General features: G+C 48.6%; 1 protein-coding gene across 2 annotated transcripts in view; it reads left to right on the forward strand.

Moving 5' to 3' along the window:
* Nucleotides 1–4,819: 4,819 nt before the first annotated feature.
* Nucleotides 4,820–13,344, forward strand: part of LOC123937897 (synuclein alpha interacting protein) — a 148,025-nt gene continuing 139,500 nt past the window's right edge. For both annotated transcript variants that reach the window (XM_045998703.1, XM_045998705.1), the window contains exon 1: nucleotides 4,820–4,978. The gene's annotated coding sequence lies outside the window, so the exon portion shown is untranslated. The remainder of the gene's footprint in view (nucleotides 4,979–13,344) is intronic.

Consider the following 13,344-nt stretch of genomic DNA (forward strand, 5'->3'; position numbering starts at 1 on the left):
CTACTCACACTCAGTGTAGGCAGGGGAAATCACACGGGTACAGCGGAGACGAGCACTGTCTAAAGGGCAGGTGGAAGAGGAGGGGCGGGGAGTGTATCAGAGAAAGGGGGTGGGGAGAACCAAGTGAGTATGTCCTCTAACCATCCCTTTCTCTGGGAAACTCAAAACTGTTCAAAAACTGAGCTCCTCCTCATTTTCCCTCGGTCACGTTTCTTTACTGTGGTTTGGGCAATTTTTTTCAGAAAGTAAAACTTGCTATAGCATTTATACTTGGGTTCGACATCTATTCCCCTACTTAAACTCTAGGGCTTTCAGGTAAAATATACAGGGAATTTTCTCCTGTTTTATCTACGGTGAAATGTAAAATGTTCGCATTTCCCCATCTTATTATTTACCAAATATTCTGGGTATGTTGTACGATGCCCATCCTTGTTCTCTTGTTTGTTTAAGATTTTATTTATTTGACAGAGAGCACAGAATGGGGAGCAGCAGGCAGAGGGAGAGGGAGAAGCAGGCTCCCCGACATGGGGCTGGATCCCTGGACCCCAGGATCATGACCCCACCTGAAGGCAGGTGCTTAACCGACTGAGCCAACCAGGACCCTCTCTTCCTTGCTCTCTGAGTGGTGGAGCCACATGACTAGTCCCCACCAATGAGCTGTGAGCAGCAGTGACAGGTCTAGCTTCTAAGCCGCAGCATCTGATTCCTGGTTAAAGACCCTTCTTAGTTCTCTTTCCTTCGTGGAGTGATGAGCAATCTTGCTGTTAGCAAGCTGCTCCATTTGGCTGAGGCTTAAAATCAAAAAGACCTGAAGCAGAGGTGCAGCTGACCTGAACTTGACATCTAATGAGAGCAAGAAATACATTTGTATTAATCTATGAAAGTTTTGAATTGTTGCACGATTGTTACCACAGGGTAACCTAAACCATCCTGACTGATACAATCACATTTATGCAAGAGTATTGCCTGATTCTCAATATAAATACCTTGTAATTGCCTACGTATATTTGTACAAGCAAATGAAATGACTCCAGGATAAAATAATAGTCTGCCCCAACCAAACTATAGTTCTCAACCAGAAATCAGAAAGGACTTCAAACAGATCTTCCCTCAATGACCCAGATGTACCAGGAGAATAAAAAAATCTGAGCCTTTAATACAGAGATATTTTATTAAAGAAAAATCTACATTTAAAAATAGGGGGAAAAAAGAGAATGGTTTTCTGCTTGATCAGTGACAGTGTTATATCAGGTTTATTCAGTGTTTGTCACACAATAAAGATATATTATGGGAACTGGGTAAAAGGATAGAGGCAGATGTTTAATTGTAATAATTGAATGAACAATTAGATGTCAGCTCTTTGGCAGATGATATACAGTGAAATGGAGTTTTGTACTAATTATTCTCAGTAGCTAACTCTTGAGTATAAAAATGTACTCAGTGTTGAAGATCCAAGTATGAGTAATATGAACTCCTTGGCATCTTGATGGGAACTGACAGTTGAATAGTAGGGGATAAGAAATGGACAGGAGGGGTGCCTGGGTGACTCAGTCGGCAAGGCATCAGACTCTTGATTTTGGCTTAGGTCCTGATCTCTGGGTCCTGGGATGGATCCCTGATGTGTGTGTGTGTGGGCGGGGCGGGGGGGGGGTGTTCCACTCAGTGCGGATAGTGCTTGTCTCCCTCTGCCTCTCCCCCTGCACACACACCACTCTCTCTCTCAAATAAATCTTTCTCTCTCTCTCTCTTTTTAAGAAATGGGCATGAAGCAGAAATACTCAAACTGCTGTTAAAGATGGACATCCCGTGCAATGGTAGGCGTGGGTGGGGAATATTCTTGAAAGGGGTAAATGGTCCAGTGGCTGCGGTTGCTAAGCCATTCCACTGGTATTAACTAGCCTACCGAGGCCGCTTGATTAGAAAACTGAGTATCAGGGGCACCTGGGTGGCTCGGTGGGTTAGGCCTCTGCCTTCAGCTCGGGTCATGATCTCAGGGTTCTGGGATCGAGCCCCACATTGGGCTCTCTGCTCAGCGGGGAGCCTGCTTCCTCCTCTCTCTCTGCCTGCCTCTCTGCTTACTCGTGATCTCTCTCTGTCAAATAAATAAATCTTTAAAAAAAAAAAAAAAGAAAAGAAAACTGAGTATCAGAGACTGGTTGGTAAGTGATAATAAGCAGCTAACAGACTAGGCAGAGTAGTTCATGAACTTGATAACAAGTCAACATGATGCTGAGGAAGCTGGCTTTCTTGCCATCCAATTTAAAATCTAGCAGGTCTCTTCCAACCCAACTACCTCACTCCTTCCACACTTTGTACGTCAATTTGTGGTTTCAAGTTTAGCACCAGATTGCACAGGAAAAGCAAACCAACAAATGATCCAAGCAAAAGCAAACTCATAGACTATGTAGGAAAGTATATAGAAGTATAGGTTTAAATCACAGTGTAAAAATAATCACATGATAACAGTGGTAAACATGTAATCAAAAACATGTTAGAAAGAGAATAAACCATGAGAAAAGAACTATTAAAAATAGGGGAAACTGTCTGAAACAACATCTCAGAGACTGCTCTTTTACACCATGGCATGGTTTTCCGTGGGCTACACAACAACAGAGAATTCTTTTTTTTTCCCCTGGGACAACCCATTTTCTGTATGTGCAACACAATCAGTCCCCTTCTTGAACCATTTACCTGGTGCACTGTTAGAGCTGGTAGGTGTTCAGGGCAGTGGGAAGAAGATGCCTATTTATTTTTCAACAGATTACTCCTTTGATACATTAAAATCCGATTAAAAAAAAAACAAGATGTCAAAATATTTAACAGGATGGCAATGGAACGAGGTTCTCTACAGACCATGTCAAGGATGACATCAATTTCCATCCATATCTACTAGATGGAAGCAAGATGTGCTTTTCTCAGAGTTTATATTAGGCAAAAAAAAAAAAAAGGAAACACAAAAAACAGCATTTTTATTTTAACCAGATGTGAATGAATTAAGCCCAATATTTTCAAGTATTTTTAGTGCCATATGATGTCATCTGATTTTATATTTTTCTACTGAAGGATAAATGCGTGTTTTTAAAATTGTGAAACCACTTTCTATACATGTACTTGAAGTCTCATATATGATCAATTACAGTGAACAAACTACAACACTGCAGGACACAGTCTTGGCCGATGATGTCAAAAAGCGGAGAGAGAGAAATTCAGTTTCTCAGTAGGAAATCAAATTAGAAGCATGTGAAATGTCTTCTGCTGGCCTTCAAGGGAGTCCTCATCTCAAGTAATTATTGTTCTTCTCCAAACAGGTCCAGAACAGGATGGCCGGCCATGTCCTCCTAATCCTACAGTTTGCCTCTTTCCTGCCAACACAGCAGCCCATGCAATGCATAGGCACTGTGTACAGTTTGAAAACTCCAGTTTTTAAACAATCATGTCGTTTCTGGTTGCTAGGTATTAAATACATATTATTAACATATGTAATCATCATTATTATGGGCTATTAATATATAATACATTATCTTTATTCTATGTAGTAAGTATATGATCGATGATGTCTTTTCAATGACAGGCTCACACACGCTGCACATCCCTACTGCCATTAACCCAGATAAGTACTGAGTTTTCCAGGATCCTGGCGCCACTCTAGCTCCCTTGGAACTGGCAAGGGAACAAAGAGGATGGATGGACCAGAACTTGCTTCCTCACACTTTTCTCTGGGGCAAGAGCCGGCAAGCAGCCACACCCTAGAGCAAGAGAGTGGCCCTCAATAGCTTTGCTGAGTGAACTTCTCCGAGTCATCTCTCCTGGGAAAGAGATTTCTTCAAAACCATTTAAAGCTTTCCAAAGGGTAAACGAGAGATGGTCCTGAGCCAATGTTACCATAAATGCTTCCACTCTCCCTGATTTCATTTAGGAAATAAGGAAGGAAAGAGGCAGTCACTACGGCTGACTTGCCCACATGCCTCATCCAGCTGCCCCCCACCCCCACTCCGCCTCCCTGAAAGTAAATTTTACAGTGGGGCCCGCGGTACAGCCAAGTTGTCGAATGAAAAAGCCATTATTTCAGCGCAAAGTCTCCATCCAGCACCCACGCCGGAGCAAGGGAGAGTCCGGGCCAAGCCCCCTTTGCCATCCACTCCTCGCCGAAGCCCTGGAGGGCGCGAGCCTCGCGAGCAGGAGGGAGGAGAGGGGGCGAGGACTCCGTGCCAGCGCCACCTCCTCTGCCAAAGGCTTCTGAAGCTCAGCAGTGTCCCAGGACTGTGCCCACCTTCCGTTTCCCCTCCCCGAGTCCCTTTTCCCGGTTCAGGCTGGACCGGCGGACTGGTTTGGGGACCGGTGAGGGGGCCGCGGCGGACGCGTGGATCCCGGTGAGGGGCGATTTCATTTCCAGGGGGAGAGGCCGCCGAGCGGGGGGCGGAGGAGAAAGGGGGGAGCGGGGGCAAAAAGTCGGAGGGGAGGAGAGAAGCAGCCCAGCTGCCGAGAAGCCGAGGCGGCAGAGGTGGACCCGCGAGAGGTGGAGAAGGAAGCGCAGGTTCGCGGACCGGAGCCGCGGCGCGGGCGGGGAGGCTGCGCGGGAGAGGCGCGGGCGGGCCGGTGGCGGGGGTGGCGGTCGGTCCGGCGGAGCGGGACTCGCGGCCCGGGGCGAGGGGCGCGCGCGGGGCGGGGGCAGACCCGGCGGTGTGGCCGCGCCCCCGTCCCCGGCCGTGCGCCCGCGCCGCGCCCCCGCGTCCCCCCGCGTCGGCTCCGCGCCCGGCCGCCCCGGGGCTGCCCCCGCCCCGCGCGCGCTCGTTGGGGGGCCGGGGGAGCGGCGCCGGCGGCCCGGCCGCATTGTGACGTAGCGGGGCCGCGGCAGCGCCTCTGCCGCCCGCCCGCTCCCGCTGCGGCGGCTCCTGCTCCCGCCGCCGCCGCCGCCGTCCACCCGTGCGTCCGTCAGTCGGTCCGCGCTCGCGAGTCGCCGGCGCGCGGGGCGCCCCCGGTGAGTCCATGTCCGCGGCGGGCGCGGCGGGGAGGCGGGGGGCGGCGGCGCGGGCGGCTGAGCCCTTCCAAGTTTGCACCGGGCGACCCCGGCGGGTGTCGCCCCTGCTCCCCACAGCCCCCGGGCCCCCTTTGTGCCGCGAGTCCCGGCGGCCCGGGCAGCGGCGGCGCCTCTGCAGAGCGGGTTTGGGGGAAGGTCTCTATAGTAACGGCGGCGGCGGCTGCCGAGCGGCAGCTTTCCTCTGGGGAAGGGGGGAGACAGCCCCCGCCTCGGCTGCCAAAGGATTGTTCTCTTCCTTTGCCCGTTTCGGGTGGTGGTTATCCGCGCTGCCACCTCACCTCGTGTCGGAGGCGGGCATGGGCAGGGCCCCAGCTCCTGAGAGCCCAGAGGGCGAGGGGCCAAGTAATAGTAACAGCGGCAGTACCCAATGACAATACTAATCAGCGCGGAAGGGGACGGCTGGGGTGGCTGCCGCTCCGGGGAGCCCCACGCGCATTCCCCGGGCTCCCTGGCTGCCTCCCGCTCCAGCCCGGGCTCAGACCTGCCCCGGGCGCTGTCCTGCTTCCCAGGCGCGTTCGCGTCGATTCGAGTGAGGAACGTGCCTCTCTTGGCCTTCCCTCGTGGTGATGACTTTCATCTGCAGGTGGTAAGTGAGGTGAACTGGTATTTTGGCTATTGTCAAATGCCACGTTTTGTTTATTTCATTTTTTACGAAAAGAAAAGAAGGGAAAATTATGAGCCATTCCTGGCAGCCATACAGTTTCCACAGGAAATACTAGCATTCTTTGAGGAACACGCTACTGCTTGCAGCGAAGAAAGTCTTTACGAAACAAAAAGGCAACAGCATTGTTGCTCGTTTTCAATGGACCGCTAGGAGGGGGGTGTGGGGGGTGGAACGTGTTGTTTTTTCCTGTGGGAACCTTGCTTTCCTTGGGAAAGTTCATTGAGGAAACAGTACTCTTGGTGTCGGTTTTGCCCTGGCTGGTGGTTGGGCCTCCTCACTTCTCTCCACTCTGAGGGACAAGTGCCCATCAGAGAGCCTGGAGGCAGGGAAGAACTCAGAGGAAGGGAGAGCCTGGGCAGGACAGTCTCGCCACACACCACGTGCTGTGGAGTCCGGCCAGGGTGCATTTTGCAAAATGAAATAAGGGCTGTCTGGGGAGGTTTATGAGGATTACATGTGTGCAGAGGATGTCAGTTCTCCAAGGTGTCACTCTAAACACGTAATTTTCAAGCACCACTTTCCTTGCTGAATCTGCAAGAAGGCAAAAACCTATTTCTCTTATTACGGAGCAGACATCCCCATTGGGAATGGATTGAAATCTGTATTTCATTTGTACATATTGAAATTTTAAAAGGCAGAGAGAACAAGGTCTAGGGAAGCAGTATGCTAATGTGTTCGCATCTGGGAGAAGATGTCTATTGGCTACTCCTCATGCAGCTCCAAGTTAATTTAGGCTCAGCGTGGTCAGTGGTTCGAGTGGAAGGAGCTTTAAGGGGTTCTTAAAACTGTTTGAAGAAGGTGTGACATTTTGCTGTCAATCAGGGAAGTCTCTCCCAAAGGCAGTTCTAACTGGAGATTACCCATAGCCCAATATGTAGGAGTTCCCAGGTCTAGAATCAGAAAGAAGGTGGTACTTCTCTTAAGGATCTTTTGGACATCTCAAAAATAAAATAGAACAAAATAAGGGATATAACTTTGAATGTAAACTTCATTTTCTCCATCCAAAGAATTTCATGAAGAAGGGTTACAAGACAGTAGATGTGAAGTGAGGCTGCGTTTATTGATTTGACATTTATCATGTGTTGATGTCCGAAAGGAAGCGACTAGCGTAGATGAATCTCTCTCTGTATTATGTCACAGCTTTACTAATTCCAGGCACTTGGTGCAGGTGTCTGTGGAAATGTGGAACAGAGGCCAAGAAACTTTGTGTGCGCCGTTGTTTTGGAAGGAGCTATAGTAGTACTTTACTGCTCTTAAGAGGAGGGAAACCCACACAAACATCTAATACAAACAAATGATCTTTGATATTATCAGAGAAAGCCTGGAGCTGTTTTTCTTGCCAGATTTAAGGCATTGCTTGTCAGAAGAGGAAATCTCCCAAGGAGCAGGTGCACCATTATAAGAAACACAAGGGAAATTCTCTTTTAAATGCAAAAATCTAATTGAACCAGCAACAAGAGAATCAGTGACACTCTTAGAATAGAACCCTTATTTTTGGCAGTCTGTCAGGTTACAGTTGCAAACCACATAGGAGAAATCTGTGTCTTGGGAGAACAATAATATCCTGGTGAAAATCTAACAATTGCTCCTGTGAAACTTTTACCCTTATGTATTTGTTTCCTTGGGTGCCTTTGAATGAAAAGCAGGTTTAGTTACAAGGAGTAATTTATTGAAAATGAATCAGTAAATCAGTTACTTGTAGGATTTGTACTTGGGATGATTTTGCATTTCACATGGATGAGATAACCAGATTTCATTTATAGTTTGCATCTTCACTCTCTTTTAAGTTTTAAAGTCAATGATCAAGTTATATGTTGAAATGATGACTATGAATTGATGAGACTGATGGCTAGGCCTTGGGCAAGCACTAATTGATTCCTAAACAGTTGCAGTGTATTCATGTCATGCATGTGTGGCATATAAAAATATGAAGTGCACAATCTCTTCACAAGGCATTTAGAAGGGAGGAAATAGGACCCACAAAAGATACCTGATGGTCGAGCACCCAAGATGCTAAATAGTAATTGGAAAGGAGTTCTGGGGAGAAAATGACCAAATCAGCTCACATGTGTTATCACTTAGGGTTTGCTGCCTAACCAATCACCCCAAAATGCAGTTGCTTAAAGCAGCTACTGAAGCTCATGATTCTGTGGTCTGTGGTTTGGGCTGAGCTCAGCTGGGTGGTTCTTCTACTGAACTTGACGGGCATATTCTGCTGGTAGGTGGGCTGCTGGCAGGATGATGGGATGGCTTCGGTTACATCTGGCAGTTACCATGCTGTTAGCCAGATTAACAGGTGACCAAGGCATGTACCTCCTGTTCTTGAGCTGACGAGACTGGGCGTCTTCACATAATAAACCCTGTACCAAGAGCAGCAAAAGAGCAAGTGTGAAGCCTCTGCCTATATCCTATTTGTTGCTCTCCCATGGGTCAGATCAAATCACAAGGTCACCTTGCATTTAAGGAGTATAGAAAGATGCCACTTATAATGAGATACAGCCACACACACACACACACACACACACACAAAATTGCAGCCCCCCCCCCCCCAATTTATTGCATGTTTGAACAATCATTTTGGCATATGTTTTCTACTAAGGAAGAGTCTACTGTAAGTCATGAGAGATTAGTGAGCCAGCCAGAATTTAGGTTACGAAATGAACTGTACATCACTGTCTTGTAGTCTTTGTTCTATAAACCTTGGGTAGGTGAGGAATAATGTAGTGATAGAAAATTCGAGTCACAACCTTCTGCCAGGGACATCAGGTTGGTTGGGAGACAGTAGGCTGGTGGCAGAGTTAGGAGACCATTGTCGGGAGGTGAGGAAGGCTCTGGCAAAGGAGGAGGCAGAGACAACGGAAAGGAGGGGATTGCTCTGGGTGGGGGTCCCATAGTTTAGGTTTAGGTGACTGCTGATGATAGGACATAACTGAAAGCCTCTAGTCCAAATCATTCTGAAATTTACAAAAAGCTTAAGTGACTGAAGGGACGAATGTGCCATCGTGAGAAACAGAGAAATCAGTAAGTGATTTATTTGGAGGGAGAAGAAAAATTCAGTTCCAGAAGGATTGATTAAAAGAGATAAATTGAATGTGAAAGGACTTCATAAACTGCAGAGTATGTATAAAGTTAGCTGTGGCTTAGTGCTTAAGTTGCAGTGAATTGTATAGACTTGAGTTTCTCTAGAGTAAAGCAAAAGAAACCAAAGGCAACCTGGAGAATACCTCAGAGGTCAAAGGGAAGTCAGAAGAGCCACTTTCGGGATGGAAAGAGAATCACCGTGGGGTCGGGGTTGTAAGAACTCGAGTTCTTTTACTGCAAAGCACAGCTGGAGGTCTGCCCGTGGACTTAGCATACCCGCAAAGAGAAAACCTTTGGGGGTGCCTGGGTTCAGTCAGTTGGGCATCTGACTCTGGGTTTCGGCTCCCATCATGATCTCAGAGTTGTGAGATGGAGCCCTGGGTCGGGCTCTGCGCTCAGCACAGCCTCTCCTCTTCTCTCTGCCCCTCCCCTTGTTCTCTGTTTCTTTCAAATAAATAAATAAAATCTTAAAAGAGAGAGAAAAAGAGAAACCTTTGGCCCAGACTGAATGGCACGCACACTGCTTAGCTGGGCACGTTACCTGACAGCCCCATAAGACAGCACCCAGTGGGGATTCAGTAGGAGGACAGGGTCGCAGTGCTGTCAGAAGTGAAACTGGACCCAGGGGCGCAGAACCAACACAAGCCCAGCAGAAATGAACCCTTGCAGATTTATTTGGACCTAGCAACCCGAGAAGCCCACAGGGTAGGAGCTGACAGTTGAGACCTACTTACCTAGAGCTCTGCAGGTGCATTCATAGGAAAGAGTTAAACCCATGCTAGTGCCGGGGGCTTTGCATGGAAAGAGAGTAAAGAAAGAAGGCCCAACATCGCGCGTCCTCCAGACTCCTCCATAAAAATCAGCGGTTGTTTTATTAGAGGGGAGAGGAATTCAAAACGTGTTCAACACTTTTTCACCTAAGGGCTCAGTGAAGGTGTGGCTTTACCAGCCTGGCTTTACTGATGGCCAGTCTGAAATTCAGGTGGCCTCGTCCGCATCAAGTGCAGCTGCGGGCCAGACAGAACCACCTGGCCGCTCTGGCGTCACACAATTAGTCTGAACGGCGCACACAGCTGCTCGTTATGGAAGGCCGCGGATGGACCCGCTCAGATCCAAGCACACCACTTTTATTGCTGCTCTTGAACAAGTCTAAGAACCCTGAAGATATTCCATAAATGTTAATTTAATGAGTGAATGTGCCATGATCTGGTACAGTAACATTTTCTGAAGCAGTCTGGTTTGACTTTTCATTAGTCACAGTAGAATTTGCTATAAAATCCCTAAATGTCTTCTGTAGATTCAAATGTTTCAAGGTGCTATTGTCTCAGTAACAGAGGTTTTATAATCCACCACTCAACAGACCTAGCCTTTCCTTTTTGAGACACGGTTTTCTTTACTTCTTATCTTTATCGGCGGCTCTTGGCCACAAGTCATAGAAGCCCAGTTTATACCTGGTTAGGCAGGAAGGGGTATATGTTGGCTCCTGTATGGGAAAAGTTCAGGAAGAATCCAGTTCTCATTTCCCCTCTTCTTCGTGGTGGTGAGATGGTCAACAGCAGCTTCAAGCTTAACCCCTGCAGGAAAAGAGAGTAATTTGGGATTAACTCGAATTACTGGGCACATGCCCTTGCCTGAACCAGCTACTGTGGCCAGAGGTTTGGAACATGTGACCTGGCTTGTCCTTGATAACATGCCCGGGCCTGGAGCCTAGGGGAACAGGAAGGGCAGTCTGCGTGGGGAGGCGGGAGATGGGGAGTGCAGGAGCTGCACAGGAGGGTGATCAGCAAAACCCTCCTAAATCCAACGGGCTGAGAGCAGGAAAAGTGTTGTTCTTAAAAAGAAAATACAGAAAAGCAGAGAAAGGGGACACCATGCAAGCAAAGGGGCAGGTATCTTCTCTTGCATCTGTTTTCCCTGGCGGACGCATCTCACTCTGCCCCCAAGCCCTGAACCTGGGAATGATCCTAATGCGACCTCCACCTTGTCAGTCACCAGGACTTCCTGCTCTGTCTCCACCTTATTCTTTCCCCATTAGTTTAGAGTTAGAGCCTCCATTTCACCCTGCACAATCCCCCTCTGAAAATGCCATACCCAGTCTATCCACTTCAACTCTGTCCTCCCCACCATGGCCCCAGTGCTCTTTCTAAAGAACAAAGACATGAACTTGAGTTTCAGGTAACTGCCTAAGTGAGTGAGTAGGAGAGAAGTGCTCCGCAAGGCTTCTTCCAGCTTCCCCCATTATCCCCATGCTGTGCTGAACTATGCAACTCCAAGGTCCCCAAATGCTCCATCTTCTCTCATTTTCATGTATTGGCCTGTGCTTTTGTCTCTATGGACTGTTGTTTCCCCTTTCGTGACCTTACTTGACCTTGAACATCCACCCCTCCTTCCACACTCAACCCAAGTGTTGCTCTTGCAAGAAGCCTTTGCTGAACACTCGGTCCTGCCCAGCCCTGCATCATAGTTGACTTTGAAACCTTGTTTCAAATGCTGGGATCTGTGACTGACTCTCCCAGAGCGCTCACAGTGACAGCTGCATGGTGGTTTCTGGTCTTTGTGTACCCCTGTACCTAGCCAGGGGCTCCTCACAGCAAAGGTGATCAAGAAACTGCAGAGGAATGAGTCAAAACTCGGCACTGAGTCATTCATCTCGGTGATTTTCAAGGTTCACTCTATTTCCTTTAACTCGACTCTTAAATTTGCGTCTCACAGTGTTGGCTCTGAAAGCAGGTTCTCTTTGAAATTGCTGCTTGGACACTTTTCAGCTGTTTCCCCAGCTCCTTGGCGTGCTTGTTGCCTGCTTGGTTGCTAACAGCTACTTCAAGGAAGAGGCTGAAAAACATCAGTGGCCCAAAGTCAGTCTCAAAGCTAGAATGTATGGCTCAGAGAGCGGATGAGGAATGTTTCCCACCCCCCATCCTCCCCCGCCCCCGCCATAAACGAGGTTATTTAATAGTTAATATTTATGAGGCACTTACTCTGCATTGGGTGCTTAACAGATGACTTCCAATTATTTTCTTATTAATTCTCACAGCAGCCCTAGGAAGAAGGTATTACCATGATCCATCCTTTTTCTGCATAGGAGGAAACTAAGATTTACAGGGTTGGAGAGGCTTGCTTGCCCCTTGGGTCCTTCTGGTGCTTGTCCAGCTGTCAGACACTCTGGGTAGTTGAGGAGGAGAGTCAAGCTATGATTGGGCTCTTCCAATTCACCCATTAGGATTTTTGGTGTTACTGCTCTTACCTGAGGGGACCACCTCCTAAGAATAAAACATGCCACTTGCCTCCCTTGGCCTTTGAATATGTTGAAAAGACTATGGAAACAGATGTATTTAAAGTAGTAAGGACTCTGGTACTACAGTGGAAATGAAGAGGAATATCTCTCTCAGAAATTTCCTGTCATTTTCTTGTGGTTCTTCTAACGCCCGATGTCTGAGGGGCTTTTTTTTAAAAGATTTTATGTATTTATTTGACAGACAGCAAGAGAGCACAAGCAGGGGGAGCAGCGGAGGGGGAGGGAGAAGCAGACTCCTTGCTGAGCAAGGAGCCCAATATCAGGCCTCGTTCCGGGACCCCAAGATCATGATCTGAGCCAAAGGCAGACATTTGACCTGCAGAGTCATCCAGGCAGCCCAAGCCTGTTGAGGTTCTGATGACAGTTACGGGTACTCTCTCCAGAGGAGATAAATGTGCCCCCACACCACTAAGCTCATGGGCTTCTGCTTGTGGATTTGCTATGGCTCCGTAGACTCCAGGTTGGAAACCTTGTTGTGAAGCTCTAATCCAGAAAAAGATAGTAATAGCCATTGTCCTATGTTGATCACCCCCTGCAGGTCACTGTTTTTCCAGTGTTTACCCAGTGCCCGTCCTTTGGGAGAAGTGTGCAGAGCAGCAAAGCACTCCTCTAAGATGCGGATTTGGATCCCCATTGGAAGGGGTGGGGAGCGAAGGTAAGGGAGGAACATGGTCTCCCAGCCAGCAAGGGGTGGGAGTGGGATGGAACGCAGGACCTACACCTGCATTGCCTCTGTGCTCACTTGTTCCTCTTACTATGCTGAGCGTGAGTGACACCGGTGCCCCGGAAATTCCAAGCCTCCGTTAGGGTGACTCCCCTCACCCTTCAGCGTCCCTTTGGGAAGTGGGTCACACGTCACACGCTGCGTCTGCTGGGGGAGCTGCTGGGAATGTCTCCCCGCAGGACCTGACAAGGGCTGGGCAGGTCTCAGTGCCTCTCCTCCTTCCCCCGTGAGGACAGCTCACACCCGCGTCTGGGACATATATTGCAGCTGCTGGACCCTGCCAACGTGAGCGCTTTGCTCATTCCTGAGGGCAGTTTACACACCTGGCAACCTTAACCGCCCAGGTCCCCTGCAGCAAAGCTGGCTGCAGATCTCCATAGGAACCCCTTCCCAGACAGTTGTTTTGAGCCCGCTGTATGCTGGGCACCTCTCAGAGCCGGAGTGAGCTCACAGATGTGGTTCCCGAGCTCATGGCATTTCCATCAAGTCTATATCTCGCTGGGAAGGAGGTGAACAAGGAAATAAAGTGTGGTGTTATAGGA

Source organism: Meles meles, chromosome 3 (genome assembly GCF_922984935.1).
Source record: "Meles meles chromosome 3, mMelMel3.1 paternal haplotype, whole genome shotgun sequence".
NCBI classification, from domain to species: Eukaryota; Metazoa; Chordata; class Mammalia; order Carnivora; family Mustelidae; genus Meles; species Meles meles.